The 27,102-nt window shown below is 36.6% G+C and overlaps 1 pseudogene; it reads left to right on the top strand.

Annotated features, from left to right (window-relative positions):
* The window catches only part of LOC130679776 (mast cell carboxypeptidase A-like), a 34,817-nt pseudogene extending 9,340 nt beyond the window's left edge, over window positions 1-25,477 (top strand).
* Window positions 25,478-27,102: the final 1,625 nt, after the last annotated feature.

Here is a 27,102-nt window from a genome sequence, read left to right as displayed (position 1 = left end):
AAACAGCTATTAATATCATAGTAGAACTCAAATGATAAAATTAAGTAAAATCTTATTAAATCAACATAAGATTATGTGAGAAATGCAAAAGAGATCTACAGTAAACTGACACAGTGATCAACACTTCATATTAGTGTCTAATGACCAATATATTGTTTAGTCAGACACAAATTCATTCTGCAAGTATATACACAGTTCCATCACATAACTATTCAATCTAACAAATCATTCTCTTGACTCATCCCATTCATTTTTCCTTCTGCTCTACATTTTTATGTATTACTTGCCCAAGAGTACAACGGGTCATACTGATACCTGTTACAAATGTCAGAGATGTTGGTCATGGTGGAAAGCAGAACTCCATGACAGATGAGAATGTGAATTTCAGAGTGAGGCTGTCTGGGTCCAGTCCAGTTTAAACCACGCATTTGATTTTTTTTTTGGTATCATTAATCTACGACTACATGAGGAACATTATGTTTACTAGGCTCCCCCCTTCACCAAGTGCCCCCCACAAACCCCATAGATATTGAACATTGAAAATTTATTTATCTTTTATCCACCTAGTTTTCATCATCTTTAAAGTAATGGTTCAAAGAAGCTTCGTGAAGACTGGGACCATAAAATCATTCTCTGCCAGGTCTCTTTACTACAAGTAGAGGAAAACCAGTTATACAAGTGCTTACATGAGTGCATGCATGCACACTCACACATTCACACACACACATGGCACAACAGAGGATAGCTAGAAGCTATCACCAGATGCTCTCTTTCCCTCCTAATAAATTAGTGCCTTAACATTTATTATCCAACACAAAGGTATGACTCAAGTATTGGGAAATCCATGTCAATAAATGTCGAGTTTGATACATGGTAACCCATTTAGGGAGCTACTAGAACAAATGGGATCTTGTGTAAACTGGAAATCATGCTTTTTGAGTAATCCCCATCCTGCTGGTGTGCAGGCATGGGGAAAAGGGAGCGGTCCAGACCAGCCCATAAGGCACCGTCACAGTGACTCTGCCTCCCTTCCCCAGGGCGCGCACACACATACACACACACACACCGAGTCTATGGCAGTTGTATATACTGGCCCAAAGTTCTCCATCCTTCTTTGTTACTCTAAAAGTATCAGAGGGAGGGAGTCTTGAAATCATCAAAATAGAATTCATCTTGCCTCTTCCCTAAACTTCTTACCTGCTTTCTGACCTTGGTTCTGACAGGTTATATTGATACCTCTTACAAATGTCACAAGACTTCCTGGAGAGCTGGTCATATGGGCAAACTTTGCACAAGCCTTACTGCACAAGAAGACTAACTAGAGGGCTGGGGACAGGACACAAGGATTTTGCTCCTTGTGATGGAGGCATTGTTTTATAATGAATGGTCACAGCTACAGTACTGAAGCCAAACATCTCTAGGTTCAATTACCAGCCACCTTATTTTACCAGTTGTGTCAGCTTCGGAAATCTACCTAACCTCTATAAAAATGGGGGTAATAATGGTACCAATTAGTAGTGTTGATGTGAGCATTAAATGATAATATGTAAACACTGTGTTGAGCAGAATGCCTGGCACATAAGAAAAGCTCAACAAACATTAGCCATTTACATTATTAAATAATTGTTTATCCTTTCACCTACATTTAGGAATTTATTTTAACGAATTAACAAATCTCAGAGTGCTAAAATAATATCTGAGAGAAAGTAATTTGGTTTCATCTGCTTAAGATTGGCCGCTGTTTCATGCAAGGGCTCATGAAAATAAAATCTTTCCCTAGTTCTTAATTTCCAGCCTTAGGTTTAATTTCTAGTCCCTGTCAGCAACAGTCTGGCATGGTTCTGATGTCCTCGTGCAGCTGCTTTGTGGAAAAGTCGTATTTCAGCTCACACGATTTTCTTTTGCTGCTGTTATCACAAGATATAAATTGATATGTGTCAGTCTAAAAATATTCTTAGATACCAGCTTCCTGTGACTAATACTGCCTTAGGTCACAAATCAACCTCAATGACCATAAAATTTCTCTTTTACCTCATTCCTCCACTTCTATTAATGCAGATTGAGCAAAAGCCATGTTCTTTGGAGCTTAAAACAATTAATTATGTGTGTAGTGACCACCCAAAATATAATTTCCAACCTTCTCAGGCCTTGTATGAGTTTTACTACAAAGTGTCCCACCTGATTCCAAATTTGTTGTCACAATGTTTTTTCTCAGAAATCCCAGGTTTATCGTAAGCCAAAAGCCAAGCATAGAGTTAGATATAATCTGCATAATAATGTGCTTGTCAGTGAAGTTAATGAAAATCAATATTCATGAGCAGTACTTGGTATCATGTGCTAAAAAATCTCTAATTAGGAGTATACCTTCTTTATATTCTGCCTCCAAACTCAGATCAGTTAGTCAATCAGCAAGAAGGAACCAAGAAGAGTGGGCTCTGCCAGTGTCACAATTCATTATGACAGGAAATGTAAGAACTCAAGAGTCAAACAACCACACACAACCAAGGCCTGGTCCAAAGATATGCTAGTCTGTGAAGGAGTCATCAGTTTTGTGACAGAATTATACTGAGGTTCACTGGGTGCCTATGGCTTGCCAATCACATCTTTCACTTCATTTCATTCTCATCACAATCCTGGCTGGCATGGTTGATCCCATTGTAAAAGTGAGTAACTGAGGTTCAGAGAAATAGTTAACCCACCCAAGGTAACACTAAGCATTAAGTAGCCAAACCTGGGTTGGAACCCAAGAGTGTCTGACCACAGAGCCTCTTCCCACTAAATCACTGCTTCCTCATTTGATAGAATTTATTGAAGTGAAAGAGTGCACGATACTGTCCTAAATGACTAGAATGAATGCTAAATAATAGACTGCATCTTCCCATCTAGGACTTACTGCTAACAGATGGAAAATACATAAGCAACAAAAGGTGGGTAATGCCTTTTTTAAATATAGAATCAATAGGAAATAAGATAATCCAAATGAGGAAATTTTCAGAAAAGGACAACTTCCAAAGAATCCATTATTTTAAATATTCTCACTGAAGCTACAGTGCTCTACCCTGAAAAATGAAGTATACTGAATAAAGGTTATGCTTGGTTGAGAATGTAGCATCACCAACATGCCTGCATGCATTGCTGTAAGACGATAATAACCTCAACAGTTATTTAAGTCACTAAAATATACTGGGTCATTTGGATTGACACCAGAGGACCACTATGACTTCAGTGTTTGCTAAGTCATGTTTATGTAGTTTTATTTCTTTTTTCTGCTGTCAACTACCACCTATTGATAGTATGCTTGCTTCCTGTGATTCATTTTCCCTGTATCCAAAGCATTCCTTCTAGGTTAAACAAGCTCTTTATAAGTGTATCTAAAATAAGTTGAACAATGTTTTTTGTGAGGGTGTTGGTAAATCTATATATGGTTATACCATAGTATTTAACATATTAAGGAACCTAACAACAAGTTTTATTACAACCATGTATCAATGGGCAATAATAATTTGATCCTATCAATAGAGCCATATGAATTTCAAAATGGCAGTCATTATTCTTCCTGGTAAAAGATGAGTTTTCTTGTTAAAACCAAAAGAAAAAAAATGCCTTCTTTCACCACTATTATTTTCCATTATTTAGAGTTTTGTCAATGCAATAAAGGGGGAAAAATAGCTATTGGAGAAAAGTTTGACTTTGGTAAATAGATTAACTAATTTTTTGCAAAATACAATTTTTTGCAGAATATACAGAAAGCCCTAAAGACATAACTAAAAACATCTTAGAGTAAAAAAATCATTTTTAAACTAATAAAGTGGTTAACAGATAAGTATAACCAAAGCAATGTTTTTTAATATATGAATAATAAGCAGTTCATATGTTTAATGGGGAAAAAGCCACTCACAAGAGTAACAAAAAATACAATGAATAAGCAAAAAAACAAAATTTTACTGAAGAATTGGAGGCACCTATTTTATGGTCCATTATTAACTATAAGATTCTTCTCAAATTTATTCATAAATTGACATAATTCTAATCCAAAGCACATTTTTTCTCTAACAATTCCATTAATTTCTAAAATGATTCTGACAAAGCATTTATTAAAAACAGGTGAAATTCCTAAAATTTTGTAAAAAGAATGGAACATTTTACTAAAGACTAAAATTCAGTATTAAAACTATAGTTAAATATGGTTTAGTTCTTATACAAGAATAGGAAAACAGATCAAAGGAGCACAATAGAAAATTTCAAAACAGACAAAATACACAAAAAAACGTATGCATCTGATGACAGTGGCATTTTTGAAACATAAATGTTCAAGTCAGGCATACTTGCGTTCAAATTCCCAACTCCACCACACACAAATTGTGAGGATTTAAACTTTTTGAGCAACAATGTCCCATATGTGAGATAGTGAGAATATTAGCAAGATAATATAATGCATGTAAAGCAGCACCTGGCCCATATTAAGCAAATAGGTGTCCAAGAGAAAACGTCAGGCCGTTGCATGTGCCAGTCGCAGGAGAGGCAGAGGAGTGGTAGGTTCAGGGAGAGTCCAGAATTAGAGACACAAATATGGGCAACCATCAGCTCACCATTAAAGCCATGGTTTCAATAAAATGATAACTCAAGAAGAGATGAAAGTACAGCAGAAGGAAGAGGTATAAGCCTTCTGGTCGCCAACATTAGCCCCCCCAACGATTCTTCCCGCATCTCAGTTCTCCTCCTCCAAACCAGCCTACCCATTTTCTAGCTCTGTAACCATGGGCAAGTTATTTAAACACTTTGTGCCTCCATTTTCTCATCTGCAAAATGAGGATATTAATCTCATGTGAAGATTAAATGAGTTAATGTACATGTGATTTGATCAATGACTGGCACATGGTGAGTGCTTACTATTAGTGTTATTACTCATGTTTTTTCTCAGCTTTCCAAGTGCGAGATGGTCAGTATATTTGTGCATAAGAATATCCATTGCTGCCCGTGTTGTGTGTATGTGAATATGTGTGCTTTGGAGAAAGTTGGGGAGTGACAGAACAGTGCTGACCAATATCAATATAAAGCAAGCCAGTGTACGATCTTAAATATTCTAGTAGCCACACTTACAAAGTCAAAAGCAACAAGCGAAACTAATTTTACCAATATATTTTATTGAACCCAGTATATCCAAAGTATTACTTCAAAATGTAATTAATATAAAACTTATTTGCGAAATATTTCACATGACTCTATGATAAGTCTTCAAAATCCAGAGTAAATTTTACACATCCAGCAATCTCTATTTTTGGACAAGCTCTACTTTTTAAGTGCTCTATAGCCATGTGTGGCTAGACTACCATGTGGAACAGCACAGCTCTACATAAGTGGGAAGATCTGAAGCCAGACACATGACATGTCTAAAAGGGATAGTTGGAGAATAATGAAGAAATGGGGCAAACTTGATCTAAGAGAAAAAGGAAGAGGAATTTTCTGTAAATGAAAGATAACTTTTTCTTTCTGTGGTAAATGTGTATTTTATCATTTTCCTGTCAAACAGAATCTTGATTCATGATCTGCAAAAAGAGATTGAGAAACAGTTTGATGTTAAGGAAGATATCCCAGGCAAGCACAACTGTGCAAAATACAATAACTGGGACAAGGTACAGAATAAAATGCCTGTACTTTAAAAAGAAATGTTACATCCAACATTTCTTGTCATTTAGTTTTCTTTCATTCAAATTCCTCAAAATTGGTTTTGCTCTTAAGATTGTTGCTTGGATGGATAAAATGGTGCAGAAGTGTCCTGAAATGGTCTCTCATATTAAGATTAGAACTGTTGAGGATAACCCACTATATGTTCTTAAGGTTAAAACAATTTAAGAACTACTGATTCTTATTACTGTTGAAAAATATGAGTTCAAAAGTTACTTTGTGACACAATTAGCTAATTCTGAGATAATAAAAAGTCTTATTTTTTTTGAAGGATATATTGTAAACACCCATTCAAGAACAGAAATGACAGGTGGTTTTAGATGGAACCAAAAAAAATCCCTGAGTAAACCATTTGTCAGACACTGTGGGCTGACCAAGACCGGTATTTTGTTCCATATCTTTATTGTAAGAGTTTATTATGTCCCTGATGTATAAAGCAGTTTTCCACCCATTAAAACTCAGTGAAACTGATGGCTGAATGTCATGAAGAAAAGAGACATTTAAGTATTACAGAATTATAGGATCCCGGAACAGTAAGTGGGGCACTTCCACCTGTTATTGATGGAGAATTCCCTTCTATAACCAGGCTGACAACTGACGTTCAGCTGCCGCTAATTTTTACATCCTAAGATGCTCCTAAATTTTACATCCTAAGATGCTCCCTGACGCATCCCCTTACTACCTGGGAAGCCCTTCCTTACCTTGAATTCTCATCCACTCATTCTCTCCAACCACCCAAAACAAATCAAAACTCTCTTCAAAATGACAGCCCTGCAAATATCCAGCCACTACAAACTCTTTTCCATTTCAGGCTAAGCATCCTGTTTATGAAGCCAGAAAAATAATTATTTTGTGACTTTAACTCTAAAAGCAACTCTGACCTTAGGAAAAAGTTTTGAAAAATATACCGTGTACTAGATTATGAATTATGTATAGACATAAGGATATGGCCCTCCCTGAGAACAGTATGTGCATAAAAAGTTATTCATTCAACAGGGGACAGGGGAAAGAGTTGCTTTGAGAATATGAATGAGTTATTGGACAAAAAGGGATCAGTGTGTGAGTTCAAGCAAAATAGTATCTGAAGTCTATTTTTAAATAGATGGGGACAAAAGAAGAAAGAAGAAAGGTTATTTTTATGGATTGTGGCATTCATGCACGAGAATGGATCTCCCCAGCATTCTGCCAGTGGTTTGTCTATCAGGCGAGTGAATTGGAACACACACAATTCTCCTTCCATTGTCAAGACTCCAGCACTTCACTGAGCAGCAACACCCCTTTCCAGATGAGTGCAGTTCCACTTACCTAGAAGAGCCCACATCTGGTGCCATCAGGAAATAAATGCTCTGGATTTTACTCATCGTTGCAGTTTTTATAAAATTGACACCTTCCTTCAAACTCCTTGACTCCAGCTGACAGTTTATAAAACTAAAAGAAATTTTTTTTAGCTATAATATGGATTTTCCTATATTTAAATATGAAAAATCTGAAACTATCCATTTTACAGCCTACAAATGTGGTCTTTCTTCAATGAGCTCAGAGCACAAACCTTTAGTTCCTGTTTAAATACTTAATTGGATATGAATGCACTTTGAATTTTCCCACTTAAATTTCCTTTCTAAGTAAAATATAACTCCCTTTTAAAAAAGGCAAATCCAGTATATAAATTTGTTCTTCTCACTCCATTGTATTCTGACCCCTACTATCTTTTAATTTTCCCTTTGCTGCCAGCTTTCTGCACGCAACATGCTGATGGAATATGCATGGCAATGGCTGTCTGGGCTCACATACTCTCACTAGGAATGAGTCTTCCAGAGACTGATGTATCCTGTGGTGTTTTAGCTCTTCAGCTGAGGACTGAGGGCTCCCCTTACTCAGCCCACATAGGAACACACGAGAGAGGGTATAAGAAATCTCCTGGCTCTGGTACACACATACCTGGGAAACACTTTCCAAGAATGTTAAGAGAGATTTCAGGTAGCCATAGAAGTCCAGATAACTGGAGAAATTTCAGTCCAATGTGAGAAAAAAATTTTGATTGGTCAATTTAAAAGTTTAAGTTTTTTATTAATTAAACTAATACTTGACTTATTAATAGAGCATTTTGAGGAATTTTTTCTTTGATCCTGTTTATAATTAATTTTTGAATCCTCTCCAATATTTATATTTTTGCTTATAATTTGTGCTTATCCCTATGCTTATCTTTACCTAAAGGATGTGAGGAACAGACTCCATTTAAAACAAGTTGTACTGACAATTTTTCACTTGTCCTCCATTATTTCTATGAAACGTATCTTGCATGTTTTATTCAGAATGTTACAAGTCTTAATAATTAAATGGTCATCTAAAGAATGTTTAGTTCAGTTAATTTCAGTAGTCTAAATAAGTGTCATCTTTTTCTGTCATCTATATGGGTTACCTATTTTTATGCAGTTTAGGGAAAAATGTTTGAAATCATGTGACCTTGGCCAAATGACTTAAGGAGTGGTAGTTTTTACTATTATAACCACAGTCTTCCACAAACTAGCTAAAATGTACACCAATATGTTAATTTTCTCCTACCCTTACAGGCAACCAAAACTTATGGAAAAAACAAAATTATGACCAAACTCCTATACCAAATGAATTTTTATGTTCTTCCTGTGTTCAGCGTTGATGGATATATTTGGTCATGGACACAGGTACTACTCTGTATTTACTGACTTTAGTGCAGATTGATTGCTGTGTATTAAGTTTAAGGTTTTTTTGTTTAAACTTTAATTTCAATTAATTCCAATTCAGAAAAGTATGTTTTTAAAAAAAATCTCAATTTCAGACTGAAGCAAGCATGATTTTCTAGTTGCAGAGGGACCTGACCTTGAAATAATATTGTTTTTTTCTGCTCTTGAAGCTAGTAATGTGAAAAAGTGAAATAAAGCAGTAATTATAAAGGAAATATGTTATAAGATATAGCAAAAGCATATTCTAGCTAAGAATAAAAGTCATTTAAAGACATTATGAACATATTGACTCCAAAAGACATTGTATTCCATCAACATGGGATGGAATTTGAGGTGGAACAACTGTATAAAAAAATATGCAAGATCGTGGATGTTTTGTTGCCCTTGTCTAGCTTGGATTAATACTTAGTCTATAGGCACAGACCTGATCATCTACATTTGCCCTCTTATAGCACTAAGTTATATTTTCTACCTTTATCTTGCATCTACCTACCACTTCAGCATTTTATTAAAAAATAATAATAATAAGGGAGAAATGTGAGATCCAAATATAAATCAAGTATAAAAATCAAACGAATAATCATATCTGACTTGATTGTTTATAGTTCATGATGCGTGATCAAAACTGAAAGTTTCTGTGATATGACTGCCCTTGCACTGTTCACCATGTAAGAACTTATTCACTATGTAAGAACTTGTTTGTTATGCTTCAGAAGATTGGAGACTGTTAAGTATTAGGCTTGGGGTGGATTAATGATTATGTATTGAGTCCCCTATACAGAATTTTATTGTTGTTAACAACCATTTGATCAATAAATATGAGAGATGCCCTCTCAAAAAAAAAATATGCAAGAGTGACACAGATATCTGTTTATCTGTCTTTTTAAAGGATTATTCATTGCCCTGATATTGCTAAATAAGATTAATATGGAACTTTCAGTATTATTAAATTTATACTATGCAGTAATAACTATGTTATGATCATTACTATACTGTTATATTTATATATTATCACATCAAGTTCCTTTCTGAAAATTATGCTTCAACAGTCACAATTTAACTTGTATTATATCTGAATCTATAGATGGTGAAAGATAAAATGAACTTATGATTTAAATTTTAGGTAACTTCAGAACATCATTGGTCATTTTCTATTACTGCGAACAAAAGAACAGTTTTTAAAACTAACAGAACTTTTTAATCAAGGTCTTAGAATGTTAATATAAAAAACAAAATTTCTGAAAATATTACAAGTTATAAGAAAACAATATAGTTTTCTTTATATGGGCCTCAGGTTAACTAGAAATATTTCAAATAACTGCAGAGAGGATCTCAAATGATCAAACTGAAAAATGCAAACTGATTTGGTGTAAACACTTCCATCATTCCATCCCACAGAACCGCATGTGGAGAAAACATTGTTCCAAGAATCAAAACTCCAAATGCATTGGCACTGACCTCAATAGGAACTTTACTGCCTCATGGAACTGTGAGTAGCAGACTTGATGTCAAGGAAAACAGCTATAGAGTGCCTAGACACCAAAATGAGTTAAACTTTTTTCAGAGAAGATAGGTATTCCCTGAGTGAGTGTTAATTTTCTAATCTAAAAAGTGAAAGATAATCATCAGTATCATAGAATTCTTATGGATATTTTGTTGTGTGGGAGGAAGTGGGGGATGGGGTTGTTTATCAAACTATTCCTTACTTAATATATCTAGCTTGCTAAAAATCAGGCACATTCCACACAGGCAAAAATTTAAATAATCTGAAGAGAGGTCTCTGGTCCTGACTCTTCCTGGTCTGAAAAAAGTTGAGAAATACCAGTGGTTAAAATGAACATATGGATAGTTATTCAGATTTTAGTGAAAAGAAACATCTGAGAAAAGGATTAAAGATGGTGGTGTGAGAGGTGAGACAGAGGCTTCCTCCAAAAACTGCATATAATACAAAAATATAATAAATACAACTAACTCTGAGAGAGCAACAGGAAAGAGGACTGCACCAGACTGCACACACCTGGAGAAAACAGCAGACCTCACCGAACAGGGTAACATACCAAAGCTGTGGCCTGGCAGGACCCAAGCCCCTCCCCCACCCCAGCTCACATGTGGGAGGAAGAGAAACTGAGCAGGGAGAGAGTGGAGGCCTGGGACTGCTGAATACCTGACTCCAGAAATCTGCTCTGGGAGCACAAACCTACATTTCATGGTACTTTCATCATACTCCCATGATTTCGGGGTTGGAAAGCTGGGGCAGGCAGAGTTCCTGGGGAGACTGGGATTCCAGCTGCTTGTGGAAAGTAGGCATCCATATCCAGCTGCTCTGGGACAAAAGCTTATACCTGTGTGACCAGCCCACTAGTTCAGGCAGTGGAGGCAGGCATAGCAGCCAGGTAGCAGGACACTTTCCTCCCCCCAGGCACCAGTACCACTCCCCTGCAACCCTTGACATTGCTTCAGGGGCTGAGCAGCTCCAGAGAGTAGAGCTTCTGGACACTAGAGGGTGCCATATACAAATATGAAATGCCAAACTTGGTCCAGAGTAAAATTATTAATACAACTCCTGAGAAAGATTTAAATGACATGGATGTTGTAACACTTCCTGAAAGGGCATTCAAAATAAAAATAATTAACATGCTAATGGAGGTACAGAAAGATATCCAAGAACTCAGGAATGAATTCCGGTCAGAGATCCAATCATTGAAGAACACAATATAGGGTATTAAAAGCAGGTTGGACATGGTGGAGGAGACAATAAATGAAATAGAAACCAGAGAAGAGGAATACAAAGAAGCTGAGACACAGAGAAAAAAAAGGATCTCTAAAATGAAAGAATATTGAAAGAACTGTGTGACCAATCCAAACAGATCAATATTCACATTACAGGGATACCAGAAGAAGAAGAGAGAGAGAAAGGGATAGAAAGTGTATCTGAGGAGGTAGTTGCTGAAAACTTCCCTAATCTGGGGAAGGAGTCTCTCAGGCCATGGAGGTGCACAGATCTCCCAACACAAGGGACCCAAGGAGGACACCACCAAGACATTTAGTAATAAAAATGGCAAAGATCAAGGATAAGGACGGACTGTTAAAAGCAGCCAGAGAGAGAAATAAGATCACATACAAAGGAAATCCCATCAGGCTATCATCAAACTTCTCAGCAGAAACCTTACAGGCCAGAAGGGAGTGGCATGATGTATTTAATGCAATGAAGCAGAAGGGCCTGGAACCAAGATTACTTTATCCGGCAAGATTATCATTTAAATTTGAAGGATGGATTAAACAATTTCCAGATAAGCAAAAGCTGAGAGAATTTACCTCCCACAAACCATCTCTATGGTCTATTTTGGAGGGACTGCTATAGATGGAAGTGTTCCTAAGGTTTAATAGCTGTTACCAGAGGTAATAAAACCATAGTAAAGAAAGCAGAACAGCTAATTACTAAACAAATGTAAAATTAAGTTAACTACCCCCAGAGTCAATCAAGGGATAGAAAAACAGTACAGAATATAATACCTAATATATAAAGAATGAAGGAGGAAGAAAAAGGAGAAAAAGAAAAGAACCTTTAGATTGTGTTTGTAGTAGCATATTAAGTGAGTTTAGTTAAACTCTTTGATAGTAAGGACGTTAACCATGACCTTTGGCAACCATGAATCTAAAGTCTGTGATGGCAATAAGTACATACCTATTGATAATCACCCTAAATGTAAATGGACTGAATGCACCAATCAAAAGACATAGAGTCATTGTATGGATAAAAAAACAAGACCCACCTATATGCTGCCTACAGGAGATTCACTTTAAACCCAAAGACATACACAGACTAAAAGTGAAGTGATGGAAAAAGATATTTCATGCAACTAATAGAGAGAAAAAAGCAGGAGTTGCAGTACATGTATCAGACAAAATAGACTTCAAAACAAAGAAAGTCACAAGACATAAAGAAGGACATTACATAATGATAAAGGGGTCAATCCAACAAGAAGATATAACCATTATAAATATCTATGCTCCCAACACAGGAGCACCTACATATGTGAAACAAACACTAACCAAATTAAAAGGGGAAATAGAATGCAATGCATTCATTCTAGGAGATTTCAACACCACTCATTCTGAAGGACAGAACAACCAGACAGAAATTAAGTAATGACACACAGGCACTGAACAACACATTAGACCAGGTGGACCTAGCTGACATCTACAGATCTCTACACACAAACGCAGCAGAATACACATTCTTCTCAAGTGCACATGGAACATTTTCAAGAATAGATCATACACTAGGCCACAAAAAGAACCTCAGTAAATTCAAAAAGATTGAAATTGTACCAGCCAGTTTCTCAGACCACAAAGGTATGAAACTAGAAATAAATTATGCAAAGAAAATGAAAAATCTGACAAACACATGAAGGCATAACAACATGCTTCTAAATAATCAATGGATCAATGACCAAATAAAAACAGAGATCAAGCAATATACGGAGAGAATTGACAACAACAATTCAACACCACAAAATCTGTGGGAAGCAGCCAAGACCGTGCTAAGAGAAAAGTATATTGCAATACAGGCCTACCTCAGGAAAGAAGAACAATCCCATATAAGCAGTCTAAAGTCACAATTAATGAAACAAGAAAAAGAAGAACCAATGAGGCCCAAAGTCAGTAGAAGGAGGGACATAATAAACATTAGAGCAGAAATAAATAAAATCAAGAAGAATAAAACAATAGAAAGAATTAATGAAAATAAGATCTGGTTCTTTGAGAAAATAAACAAAATAGATAACCCCCTAGCCAGACTTAACAAGAAAAAAAGAGAGTCTACATACATAAACAGAAGCAGAAATGAGAAAGGAAAAATCACTATGGACACCAAAGAAATACAAAGAATTATTACAGAATACTATGAAAAATTATATGGTAACAAACTGGATAACCTAGAAGAAATGGACAACTTTCTAGAAAAATACAACTTTCCAAGGCTGACCAAGGATGAAAGAGAAAATCTGAACAGACCAATTACCAGCAATGAAATTGAACTGGTAATCAAAAACCTACCTAAGAAAAAACTCCTGGGCCAGATGGCTTCACTGATGAATTTTATCAAATATTTAGTGAAGACCTAATACACATCCTCCTTAAAGTTTTCTGAAGAGTAGAAGAAGAGGGAATACTTCCAAACTCATTCTATGAGGCCAGCATCACTCTAATACCAAAACCAAGCAAAGACACCATAAAAAAGAAAATTACAGACAATATCCCTGATGAACATAGATGCAAAAATACTCAACAAAATATTAGCAAACCAAATTCAAAAATACATCAAAAAGATCATCCATCATGATCAAGTAGGATTTATTCCAGGAATGCAAGGATGGTACAACATTTGAAAATCCATCAACATCATCCACCACATCAACAAAAAGAATGAAAACCACATGACCATCTCCATAGATGCTGAAAAAGCATTTGACAAAATTCAACATCCATTCATGATAAAAACTCTCAAAAAACTGGGTATAGAGGGCAAGTACCTCAACATAATAAAGGCCATATATGATAAAACCACAGCCAACATCATACTTAACAGCAAGAAGCTGAAAGCTTTTCCTTTAAGATCAGGAACAAGACAAGGATGCCCACCTTCCCCACTTCTATTCAACATAGTACTGGAGGTCCTATCCACAGCAATCAGACAACACAAATAAAAGACATACAGATTGGCAAGAAAGAAGTCAAATTGTCCCTGTTTGCAGATGACATGATATTGTACATAAAAAACCCTAAAGAATCCACCCCTAAACTACTAGATCTAATATCTGAATTCAGCAAAGTTGCAGGATACAAAGTTAATACGCAGAAATCTGTGTCATTCCTATACACTAACAATGAACTAACAGAGAGAGAAATCAGTAAAACAGTTCCATTCACAATTGCATCAAAAAGAATAAAATATGTAAGAATAAATGTACCCAAGGAAGTGAAAGACCTATACCCTGAAAACTACAAGACACTCTTAATAGAAATTAAATAAGATAGCAATAAATGGAAACACATCCCATGCTCATGGATAGGAAGAATTAATATTGTCAAAATGGCCATCCTGCCTAAAGCAATCTGTACATTCAATGCAATTCTTATCAGAATACCAATAGCATTCTTCAATGAACTAGAGAAAATCATTCTAAAATTCATATGGAACCACAAAAGACCCCAAATAGCCAAAGCAATTCTGAGAAGGAAGAATAAAGCTGGGGGCATTACACTCCCCAACTTCAAGCTCTACTACAAAGCCACAGTAATCAAGACAATTTGGTACTGGCACAAGAACAGACCCATAGACCAATGGAACAGACTAGAGAGCCCAGATAGAAACCCAACCATATATGGTCAATTAATATATGATAAAGGAGCAATGGATATACAATGGGGAAATGACAGCCTCTTCAACAGCTGGTGTTGGCAGAACTGGACAGCTACATGCAAGAGAATGAAACTGGATTATTGTTTAACCCCATACATAAAAGAAAACTCGAAATGGATCAAAGACTTGAATGTAAGTCACAAAACCACAAAACTCTTAGAAGACAACATAGGCAAACACCTCCTGAATATAAACATGAGCAACGTCTTCTTGAATGCATCTCCTCGAGCAAGGGAAACAAAAGCAAAAATGAACTCATGGGACTACATCAAACTAAAAAGTTTCTGTACAGCAAAAGACACCATCAGGAGAACAAAAAGGCATCCTACAGTATGGGAGAATATATTTGTAAATGACATATCCAACAAGGGGTTAACATCCAAAATATATAAAGAACTTACAGGCCTGAACACCCAAAAAGCAAATAACCCAATTAAAAAATGGGCAGAGGATATGAAGAGACAGTTCTCCAAAGAAGAAATTCAGATGGCCAGCAGACACATGAAAAGATGCTCCACATCACTAATCATCAGGGAAATGCAAATTAAAACAATAATGAGATATCACCTCACACCAGTAAGGATGGCCAGCATCGAAAAGACTAAGAACAACAAATACTGGTCAGGATGCAGAGAAAGGGTAACCCTCCTACACTGCTGATGGGAATGTAAATTAGTTCAGTCATTGTGGAAAGCAATATGGAGGTTCCTCAGAAAACTAAAAATAGAAATAACATTTGACCCAGGAATCCCACTCCTTGGAATTTACCCAAAGAATACAACTTCTCAGATTCGAGAAGACATATGCACCCCTATATTGATCGCAGCACTTTTTACAATAGCCAAGATATGGAAGCAACCTAAGTGTCCATCTGTAGATAAATGGATAAAGAAGAGGTGGTACATATACACAATGGAATACTATTCGGCAGTAAGAAAGAAACAGATTCTACCATTTGCAACCACATGGATGGAGCTGGAGGACATTATGCTCAGTGAAATAAGCCAGGCGGAGAAAGACAAATGCCAAATGATTTCCCTCATTTATGGTGTATAACAATGAACAAAACTGAAGGAACAAAATAGCAGCAGACTTGGAGACTCCAAGAATGAACTATTGGTTACCAAAGAGGAGGGGTGTGGGAGGGTCGGTGGGGAGGGAGGGTGAAGGGGATTGAGGTGAGGTGTATATGTTTAGTACACATGGTGTGTGGGATCACACGGAGAACAGTGCAGCCCAGAGAAGGCACATAGTGGATCTGTGGCATCTTACTACACTGATGGACAGTGACTGCACTGGGGTATGGGTGGGGCTTGATAATATGGGTATATGTAGTAACCACATTGTTTTTCATGTGAAACCTTCATAAGAGTGTATATCAATCATACCTTAATAAAAATAAGTTAAAAAAACGCATCTGAGGCAAAGAAAACTGAAATAAGTTTAATGGAAATGCAATGATAGGCAGAGAGGCCTGCTAAATCAGATGACCCTGTTATTGCTGCATAAATGACTTTATCTTTTTATACATTCAAGGAGGAATTAGCACTACCCCAATTCAGAAAACTTTTCTTTTCACAAATTTGTTGAAAATACAGCCTCAGTATTTTACTCTATTCTACCATAATGAATATGGTAATAGCAACTATCCCTCACTGAGAGCCGCCTGCTGAAAGAGGTTGAAAAAACTCAGGCTCAAAGAAGGTGATTTACACCAGTTCTCAGTGAGTTAGAGCTGGGGTTGAATTGAAACGGATCTATCTGGCTCCAGGCCCTGGGCTGCTTCTGATGTATTATTCCTGTGACCCTGGGAAATAGAAGGAAAATAAACAATAAACAAGGCTAAGAATAGTCCAGTGGGTTAAGTTTGTTACACACTGAGTTGTGTGTACAAAGCTAGCTGCAGTGGCTATGACACCAGAGACACTGAGGCAGCCCTACAAGCCTGGGAGACTAAAGTGTTTAAAATACTTTGTGAATTCACACCAGAAGAGGAAGGGGCTATACTGATGAAGAGCAGACTGTGATCTACCCATCCGTGTCTTCTACAGCATTTCCCAACACTAAGGACCCATGTGAGGATATCTATCGGGGCCATGCACCAGAGTCGGAGAAAGAGACGAAAGCTGTTACTGACTTCATTTGAAGCCACCTAAAATCACTCAAGGCCTACATCACCTTTCATTCCTACTCCCAGATGCTACTGTTTCCCTATGGATATACAACAGAACTGCCACCTAACCACGAGGACCTGGTAGGTAGAAAGAAGTTTTTGGTTTATGCATTGACACCACCATGGACTTTCAGTCTGTTCTTCATTAACAACATGTGTTATGTTGAAAGAATTTCACATTTTAATACCAAAGAAAAGAAGTGAAGTTTTCTTTAGAGTTATAACCATAATCCTTAATTTTTCATGTGATAAAAGTATAGAGATGATGAAATATTTCAATGTGATTCTAAAATAAAACCAGTGGGAAGAAATGTCTAGACAATCCAGGGTAGAATTGCATCACTACCCAGATCATTACATAGTTAAACATTTACTGTGGGTCATATTATAAAATCACACACAGCAAAAGTCGAACAGAACAGCAGAGGTATCTGTGATTCTGTCCTTAAGACACCAGATTTAGGAGGATCCACTGGATTGTTACCCTGGTGACCAACTGGGAAATGATATTATTTTATCTCTAAAGAAAGATGAATGCTGGAGAAGCTTCCTCACTAAATGCACTGCTTCCAGAACTCTGATTCACTAAGCATACCTCTCCCTTTATATGAAAAATAATCGTTAGCTTTAAAAAAAAAGCCCTCCACATACTGAGTCCAGTGAATCACAAGAACTGGCAGTGTGAATGAATGAGTATCCATAAAAAGGAATAAACGTGTTTAATTGCTGTAAAAAAAAAGAAAGAAAGAAAGCTGATAAAGTTCTCTATCCCAGATTCCATGTGGGCTGGCAAATATACTCAGTAAAAGATGTGGTTCAAATGCTACCTCATCAAATTTTTAATTTTTATAAAGAGGTCACAATTGTCATTCTCACTTAAGTCAACTGTATTCAGCACAACTGCATTTCATTTGAGTTGGGGCAGAGATTTGAACCAGTCATTAAAATAATTTATGAGTATACAACAAAGAAAATATACAAGCAATAGGTAGCCCACAGAGTCATCTATTTAACCAATCTGGTTGGGAATCTGAACCCATGAGTTTGATTAATTTATGCAAAGATATAGCAATGCAATTTCAATCTGCCCTTAGGAAAATAGTATTATGGATTAAAAATTAAAAATATACTCAATCCACTTTATTTCTTTGTTACACATGTTTTACATATGAACTAAAATTAAAATCTTCATTTAGAGTACAAATATGATAGTGACTATATTCCATTACAGCTCATTCCTCTCATCATTCCCAGCGAAAAACACTAATATGTATAAAGGTCATGAAATGCCACTCTGGAAGAGAAACTCTAACAGAACTATTTTTAAAAGGAGTCAACCACCTTTCTGCCTTTGGCATGCTGAAATGAGATGCAGAGAAAGTCCTACAGCAATGCAGACCATATAAAGAAAAAGGAAGGAGGAACATGGGAAAAATGGACTTTGGAAAAGACAACTACCTGAAGCCAAAAGCAATCTGAGAGGAAGAAGAAAGAATATGTTTTTTAGGAGGAAGGAAGGGAGGAGAGAAAAGAAAGGGTAGAAACACAAAATGAGACAAGATATTATTGTTTATAACTGATATCACATTTAGATCTTCACAATGACAATATTTCTTACTGAAAATAAATTTCTCTTTATTTTGATCTTCAAATGCAAAGAAAACTGGTAACACTGCCTTTTATTTATCTGCAGTAAATTAATGGCATTTACATAGCATACTATTATTCCACTCTAACTTCCCTTTTTCTCCAGGCTAAAGTTGCAAAGATTGGCACTAATGTTCTATCAACTCGATATGAAAGCCACTACATCTATGGCCCAATAGCAACAACAATTTGTAAGTCTTTCCTTACTTACTGTGTCATTTACCCTAATTATTTTTTTATAAATATTGAAGAAAAATATAGAATTTATAAATTAGGATTAAACACCTGGAGTTTGAACTTTAGTTTTAACAGGGAATTCTGAATTAATTTGTGAATCTAGGGCAAAGATACTGTCCTTTTGGGGAGTAAGATTTTTCTAAAAACAAATTATACTGAACTTTTATAAGGTTACGAGGTCAACATTAAGTTATTAAATCAAGATGAATTGACAGTTGAATTCATCCACCTTCCTGTTCCCCATGACCAACAATATTTTATCCTCACAGGAACTAACAAGAGTTACTTTGGGCAGAATCGATACTTTTTGTTAAAACCATTTAACTTAACTGGACTTTTCCTTCCTTGGCCTAGTCCCCATGCAAGCAGTCTTTCCTGAGTCCCTGGTAGAAAAATGGTAGACCAGCAGATTCAGCCCTGTCAAACCAGCTTCCTGTCCCTTGGACCAGCCCTTTCCTACTCTGTTCAACTGAAATGTACATAGTAAATTAAGAAAGGCGGTCATAAGGTTCTAGTTTTGTTGCTTTGTTTCAGTGTCTCAGCACTACTTCCCACTTTTCACTAATTTTACACTGTCTTTGTGTGTTTTGAAACATTGACTTGGATTTCATACAAGTCAGGCACTGCTTAGCTCTTGATTTTCACAATCTCAGTTAATCCTCACAAGACCCTATGAGGTGGGCAGTGCTCGCAACTAGTTAAACTGGGTTCAGTCCCAGGATTTTTAACAAAACCAAAGCCCATGATCTTGACCACTGTGCATACTGCTTTCCCATCTGGTTTTTCTAACTGGCCTTTTCTATTTTGATGCAATGAAAAGAAATTCACCTGATTCTCACCAAGGACCATTAATTCACACCTTGGGAAATGAGATCATTTATGCTCTTATAGCAAGATCACACTGATTTTAGTTTGGAAATACTATAGTAAAAATCACATTTTCTCCAAACCATTTCTGAGCTTCTGTTCTTAGGCCTAAACCTTACAGAAAATTCCCAACAAAACTGCTTACCAAACTGTAATTTCCTAAGAAAATTTAATTCCTCAAAGGCAATTGGTTCTGATTTCCTCTCAGATATAATAATATCTAGCACAGTGCAAGACATAGAATAACAGCAGAACTAAAATCTATAAACTTGCTCAATGAAAATGGTGCCCTGATTTATCCAAAAGAGGGAATGTGGATTGAAATCACAGACTAGACTTGATTTAGCCTGCATCACTGTCTAGAGCCAAGACATCCAATATTTGGGGCATGCTGCTGTTTCACTTTTGAACATTTCATGGACAACCCACCCGCACCAAATACACATGCTCATATTCATTATGCATTTAGAATTTGTTGAATGAAAAAAATATATGTGCATATGAATGGATGGATTCCTTGCAATACCCTAAATTACTTCCAAATCTATGCTAAAAGTGTAAACTTGGAACTGCAAGTCTATGCCCTTAACAACTACTATGGAATTTGAAAATGCCTCAGTTATCACATATAGCTTCTAGAGCCCACTTATCAGAAGCTCCTTTGGTGGTGTTAGAAAACGACTCAAAAAAAAAAACCAGGCAAGTTCCACTCCTAGAGAACATTCACTAGCATTCACCTATCAGCCAGTTATTGTTAAAGGGCTGAGATAAAGTACAAAGACCTGCATCCACCTAGATCTTGCTGCAACATAGCTATGCCAGGGATTCATTACATCTACAACTGATTGACAACAAGATTTCAAAACAGATGATACACTCAGATTCATGTGTATCTGGACAGAAAGTGAGCAAAGTGAAGAACAAAAGAACAGACGAGAACACCAGTTTAAAATGGTTATTTTAAACTTAGTAGATATGAGAAATAGCAGGAACAGATAAGCCATTATGACACAATGTAAGAGCAACTTAAATCATAAGCAGAAAAACACACATACTCTTGGCAGCAAAGAACAAAGGTTTCAAAGAGGAATAAACGTTGCAAATGGAAAATAGAGCATCAAAGTATTCATACAGTCACACTCTCCACATATATATATAGGTATATAGAAGCATGCAAAAAATATTGGATATTATGGCTCTATAATATCTACAGGAGGCAGAGAAGAAGGCGGAGGAAGAGGAGGAGAAACAGCAGGAGGCTGAGGAGCAGGAGGAGGAAGAGGCTCCGCAGGCCATCAGATCAAGGCAAGTGAGGATCCGCTGAGCTCCCGCCGTCGGTGCCCGCGGGCAGTGTGGCTGTTTTTTTCTTTGAACATTATCTAGGTGTTTTCCTCCTGGAATCTTATCTTCCCCTTCCCCAGCTGCTCATGTCTATCTTTCTACGTGGCGATCTTAACAAAGGTATCCAGGCAAATGTGGAGGCATCAACATTCAATAGGAAAGGCATAGTATTTACTGTTGGAGGGAAGGGGGATCGTTGCAGTCTGATGAAGGATCTCTCCTGGGAACTTGTATGGATTATATTTTGTCTTTTGATTCTGAGACAATATTATTAGCTTTTTTTTTTTTTTTTTACCATTGAAGGATTTGAAGGAAATGGCAAAGGTATTTCATGCTCCTTTTGTAAACTGGTAATGACCGCTGACTTAAGACAAATGTGGATTTAGTGGCAAAATGAAGTGTCTCGTTGGAGTAGATTGCTGATTTGTTGGGATATTGCCCTGCCTGTCTATGTGCTTCGGTTTAAGGCCCTTCAGCTGCTGTCTGGACTCCACCAGCCATGCGGACAGGCAGGGTTCATTTTCAGATGAGGCTGAGCTCTATTGGCATGGTTGGCGATGAGAACACTCACATTTGGGTGTTCAAGGCATAGCTTGTAAAGAGACAACATTGAGATAGAAAGCAAAAGCTCAAAGAAGTGCAGTTCTAGCACTTTAATTCCAAGGGATTTAAATCTGTAGAAATTAAAAACTGGAGTTACAAATCATTACAAGTATATTACCTCTTATTACAACCCATGGATTTATATTACCAGAGATCATTTCTTCATATCACTTAGAGTTCCTGTCTGCTGTCTACCTTTAATATGAACCTAAATTACTGCTGTTAGCATATCTTGAAGGGAATGAATAGTGGTAATGAACACCCTCAGATCTTATCTAGGATTATCTTAAATTCACCCTCATTTTTTAAACTTCTAATTATAACACAAATAAATCATGGGGATAGAAAGTGCAGCATAGGGAATATAGTTAATCATACTGCAATACCTATCTCTCTGGTGACAGATGGCAACTACACATATGTGGTGAGCATTTTGTATTGTATATAATTGTTGAATATAAAATTGTTTTTCAACAATGCTACAAATTTTTAGAAATGAAAGTCGAATCCAATTTTAAAAAACGTTATTTGTCTATAGTTAGGGCACAGAATTATAGAGATATAATTTGTGACATCAATATTCTATGTGGATGGAAACAGAGCTGTATAGGAGCAGAGCTTTCATATGCTATTGAATTTAAGATGGTATAGTCACAGTAGAATGTTTAGCCTCTAAATGTGAAGAGTCACCCGCCTAGTACATTTTAGAGACTGAATTGTGTCCTCCCCTAAATTCAAATATTAAAGCAATAACTCCCAGCGTGACTGTGTTTGGAGATAAGACCTTTAAAATGGTAACTTAGATCAGATGAGGTCGTAATGGTGGGGCTGCACCCAGTTTGAAAAAGACAGATGCACCTCTATGTTTATCACAGCACTATTTACAATAGCCAAGAAATGGAAGCAACCTAAATGTGCATCAGTAGATGAATGGGTAAAGAAGGTGTGGCACATATATACACAATGGAATATTATTCAGCCATAAGAAGAAAACAAATCCTACCATTTGCAACAACATGAATGGAGCTAGAGGGTATTATGCTCAGTGAAATAAGCCAGGTGGAGAAAGACAAGTAGCAAATGATTTCACTCATATGTGAAGTATAAGAACAAAGAAAAACTGAAGGAACAAAACAGCAGCAGAATCACAGAACCCAAGAATGGACTAACAGTTAGCAAAGGGAAGATAAGGGAGAGATAAGGGCAGGGAAAAAGAAAGGGGGCATTATGATCAGCATGTATAACGTGGGGGGGGTGCGGTACGGCGTGGGCTCTACAACACAGAGAAGACAAGTAGTGATTTTACAGCATCTTACTATGCTGATGGACAGTGACTGTGAAGGGGTATGTGGGGGGGACTTGGTGAAGGGGGAAGCCTAGTAAACATAATGTCCTTCATGTAATTGTAGATTAAATAATGATACCAATAAATAAATAAATAAATAAAGGAGGGCTGAAACTTCTTCCTACATTTTCTGTTTTTTGCCCAAGTTTCTTGTTTCACTTTATTACTGAAGCTTCTCAAGGAGGCATCTGACTGAGAGCTGCTTTTACTCATGGAGAGCTAATCGTTGATCTTTATGAGGGAATGGAGGCCGAGTCCCCTCATCTGGTATCTTTGTGATCATTCCCAGAAGGAATGGTTTTATCAATGAAATGTGTTTTTATAATTTCAAACTTTCTGCTTCTACTCACAATTATACTCAACAACATAAATGCATAACCACGTCTGTTTACCACAATGAAAACTAAACAGAAGAAACCAGTCTTTTCCCCCTTTTTCCCACTGTTTTCTAGTTACTTAATCCTATTAGTTTATAGCCTTCATTCACATCCTAAATTACTAGAAGATAATTTTAAGGAGTTTGTTCATCTAAACAAGTTCTTTGCAAGTTCTTTGCAATCATCATTCAGTTCATTAAATCTATTCAAGAATGAAGAATGATGACATCTTGCTTATTTCTTAAAATTTGCAATATTTTACATTTTTGTTCCACTGACACTTTCAAATAATTCTCCTTATACCAAACCCCATTAAAAATTCTTTTTCCTCTGAACTCTTGTCTTCTCCTCCATCACCCTCTCCACCGCCCACCTCCCCCTCTGTGTCCATAAACTCAGAACCTTTAACTCTGACCCTTCTAGTCTGACATAAATTCCAGGACTATTTATTCTGAAAACATCAAATGCACACTTACCTGTTCTTTATGTCCCTAAAATTAAGCATTTATAGAATAGAGTTAGATTTCCTTTCCTAATATATACTGTTTTCCTCTAAACTCATGCATCCACTCATTAATCCTTTCATACCACCTTTACTGATGTGGGCTTACAGACAATGGGCTCAGTGTTTCACATATAACATCAGTAGGACAAACACAGGCCCAGATTCAATTTAACATTTGGCCTATTTGGGAAAACTGATATTAAAAATAAGGCAACGTTTATGCTTGTTACAGATACAATAAAAGTATAATGGATTTGCTTAGAGGATACTGTAGCTAAGAATATGGTCATGTTTATAGAGGAAAGGATTTTTTCAGATGACATCAGGAAGAGAGAATTTAGATGTGTTAACTGTTTCTTGAAAAATAGCCTAAAGCGTACAAAGAAGTAAGCAATGTCCAGTAGAGATGGAGAGTGAGGGAAAGGAGACAGAATATAAGGACTTTAAAGAGACAGAAAGAAATCAGGAAAGGCTGCCAACAGTTTTTAATTCACCCTAGAGGCTAAAAACAAAAAAACAAAATAAAAACATTAATTGAGAAGGATAGCTTACTAAACACTCAAGGTTGAAACAGATTATTCTGAGTTTTTCTCTGAATAAAAAAAGTCCAGATGTATGCACAGGTGGAAACCATCCTTATGCTGATAGGTTGGTTCACATGTATAGCTCATTTCTACAATCACTTCTCTGATCTGTAAAAAAGATAATTTGCTTTCATGGAATGTTCTTTTCAGAGCATTATTCAAACATTCCTTAATGTATGGGGATATATTTTCTTTGCTATATATTAATAAATAGGAATTAACATATTTGTAAAAAGTACTGTTTTCTTACTTATGTGTTTTTCTCATCCTTGACTAAATTTAAGCCTTTGATGGCAGAGATCCTACCTACCTCAGTGCCTCAGTGAATGAGAATATGCATATAGCACTCAGTAAGTGTTAGTGATTTCTTTTAAAATAATGTTTTAGAATGTATAAATTCATATTTTAGAGAATTCTTATTACTTTATATACTTTGTCTTCTATTAATCCTATGAAATAAATACCATAAATTACAGTAATAATATCACCTATCACATGTTTTTGTGACAAGGGTAAGAGAGATAATCACATATGTAAAATATTAACAAAGTGCCAAATAAAAAAATATTCAATAAATACACATCCTGGTGCTGCTGATGAGGCTGTGGTGAGGAAGACAACTTGGCTCCTGACTCAGTAACAATAAATCACACCATATACTTTTTATAATTGGTTGTGGACCAGGACACGTCTGTAGGAGTTGCTCATTTTTTGGTGGAGTGGGGTGGGGTGATGCATGTTTTGTGGAAGTTTTTCTCCTCACTTTGCTACACTTGCAGGACTTTTACTTCTTGTTTAACTATAAGTGCTTTATAATTTATTCCCTGCAGACCTCTGATCCAGCAGGGCCCTTCCCCGGGGAGCAGCAGTGACAGGCCAGGCTTTAATCCTCGTAACAAGGTGCATTGTCTCAGGGACGTATCACAGAAACCTCATCATTTTGACAGTCTTTCCTACAAGGCCCGGTGAGTAGACCCATCATTCCAGGACAGCGTCACTATAAACTGTCCTAAGGCACAGCTGGATTCTGCATTTCTTTGTTTCCCAACATGCCGAGGCTTTCAGAAAAAGGCACGGATCCACGGAAGTGATTCCAGCTATGGATGCCATCCAAACCCTGCAGCTGTAGCCAGAGAGACTCTGCTCAGTCCTGAAAACATGCCTGTGAACGTCCACACATCTTCTGAGGTATCCTTCAGCATGTAAGTACACATATTACAATATTCTACAACTGGGGATATTTGCTCGCATTTCTTTTATTTTCTCATCCTCTCTATACTGTGATTGCCTCCTTTTCTTTCTCCTCCTCCTTTCCCTTATGCAAAGTGTGGTAGTTAAATGCTGTAGTCTTTTTAAGCCTTCACTTGATGGATGAGTTTCTGCCTTTCTCCTAGTGCCTTCAAGATGCCCAACATCTGCTCAGAGTCAAACACCTTTTATTTAACTAAGAAAAAGCATGTCCCAGAAAAACCTCTTAGTCCAAAATCATCTTTCCCTTCTCCACCAAGCTCATCACATTTTCTCTCCTTCAGCATAACAATCTGATTATAACCTTCACACAGCATCACCATGTTGAAAATTTTAGGTCTCAGTAATTAAAATGATTAGTTGTGTGATAGGATTCCAAAAGTTTATTATAAAGAATCAGAGAAAACACCAGCTTGGATCCAAAGTGAATTCATTTTCTCTTTACATCTTTAATTGCATGTGTCAGAGATTCTTTTGTGTCCTTGGTCCCATCCTCATTAAGCAGTAAATGTACAATAAATAAATAAAAGAAGGAATCCATATGTTGAGCAAGGAACTACAGCAAACAAGTCAGAAGACCCAGGAGACTGTCCCATTTCTATCACTGAACCTCTATGAGATTGAAGAACATTGACACACTCTCCAAGCCTCACCTATAAATCCATATTACAAAGACAACAAAACTCCACTCATCAAAAATTAGCTCTCTGAAACCTCTTATATCAGACCTTCATGTATCTTGTAATATTGGATAGGAAATAATCATGGCACCTAATCTGTGTTCTTGCCTTCAGTCACCTAGATGTGGGGGGCAATTACAGACTCCCAAATAGTCAGCTAGTAAGGAAGTAGTAATGTCCCATCTCTGCGACCTGTGCCTCTCTGTTCTGCATTTCTGGCCCACAGATTCTAGCATGAAGGGGTTGCTTCTCTCAGCTAATCAAAATCCGGAAGTGCAGTATTTCTACGCCTTTTGCTGAGCATTTGCTCTCTCTGTTTGTATTCCAAGATAAACACAGTCAATAGTGATAAATGAAGTCATGTTTCACCCTTTTCCATATCCATATGAGACATGGGATGATCTCACTCATTATGGAGCCTGATTTCTTACAGAGATTGCATTATATTTTGTATTGTTAGAAGTTAATGTAACAATGTAGAGACTGGAGCAAGTGAGTTAGGAGTCATGAACTTTTTGGAAAATGCCTATGATGTACTGATGCTCACTTATTTTTAAATAATTTTATTCCACCTATAAAATAATATGGCTAACTTAGAAGAATGTTCTTGCACATAAAATTAATGTAGAATTAGATTTCATTGTAACTCTCTTAGCATCCTGAAAA

The sequence above is a fragment of the Manis pentadactyla genome, chromosome 12 (assembly GCF_030020395.1).
Source record: "Manis pentadactyla isolate mManPen7 chromosome 12, mManPen7.hap1, whole genome shotgun sequence".
Taxonomy (NCBI): Eukaryota; Metazoa; Chordata; class Mammalia; order Pholidota; family Manidae; genus Manis; species Manis pentadactyla.
The sequence above is the reverse complement of the archived record's forward strand: the minus strand, read 5'-3'. Positions and strand labels throughout refer to the sequence as shown.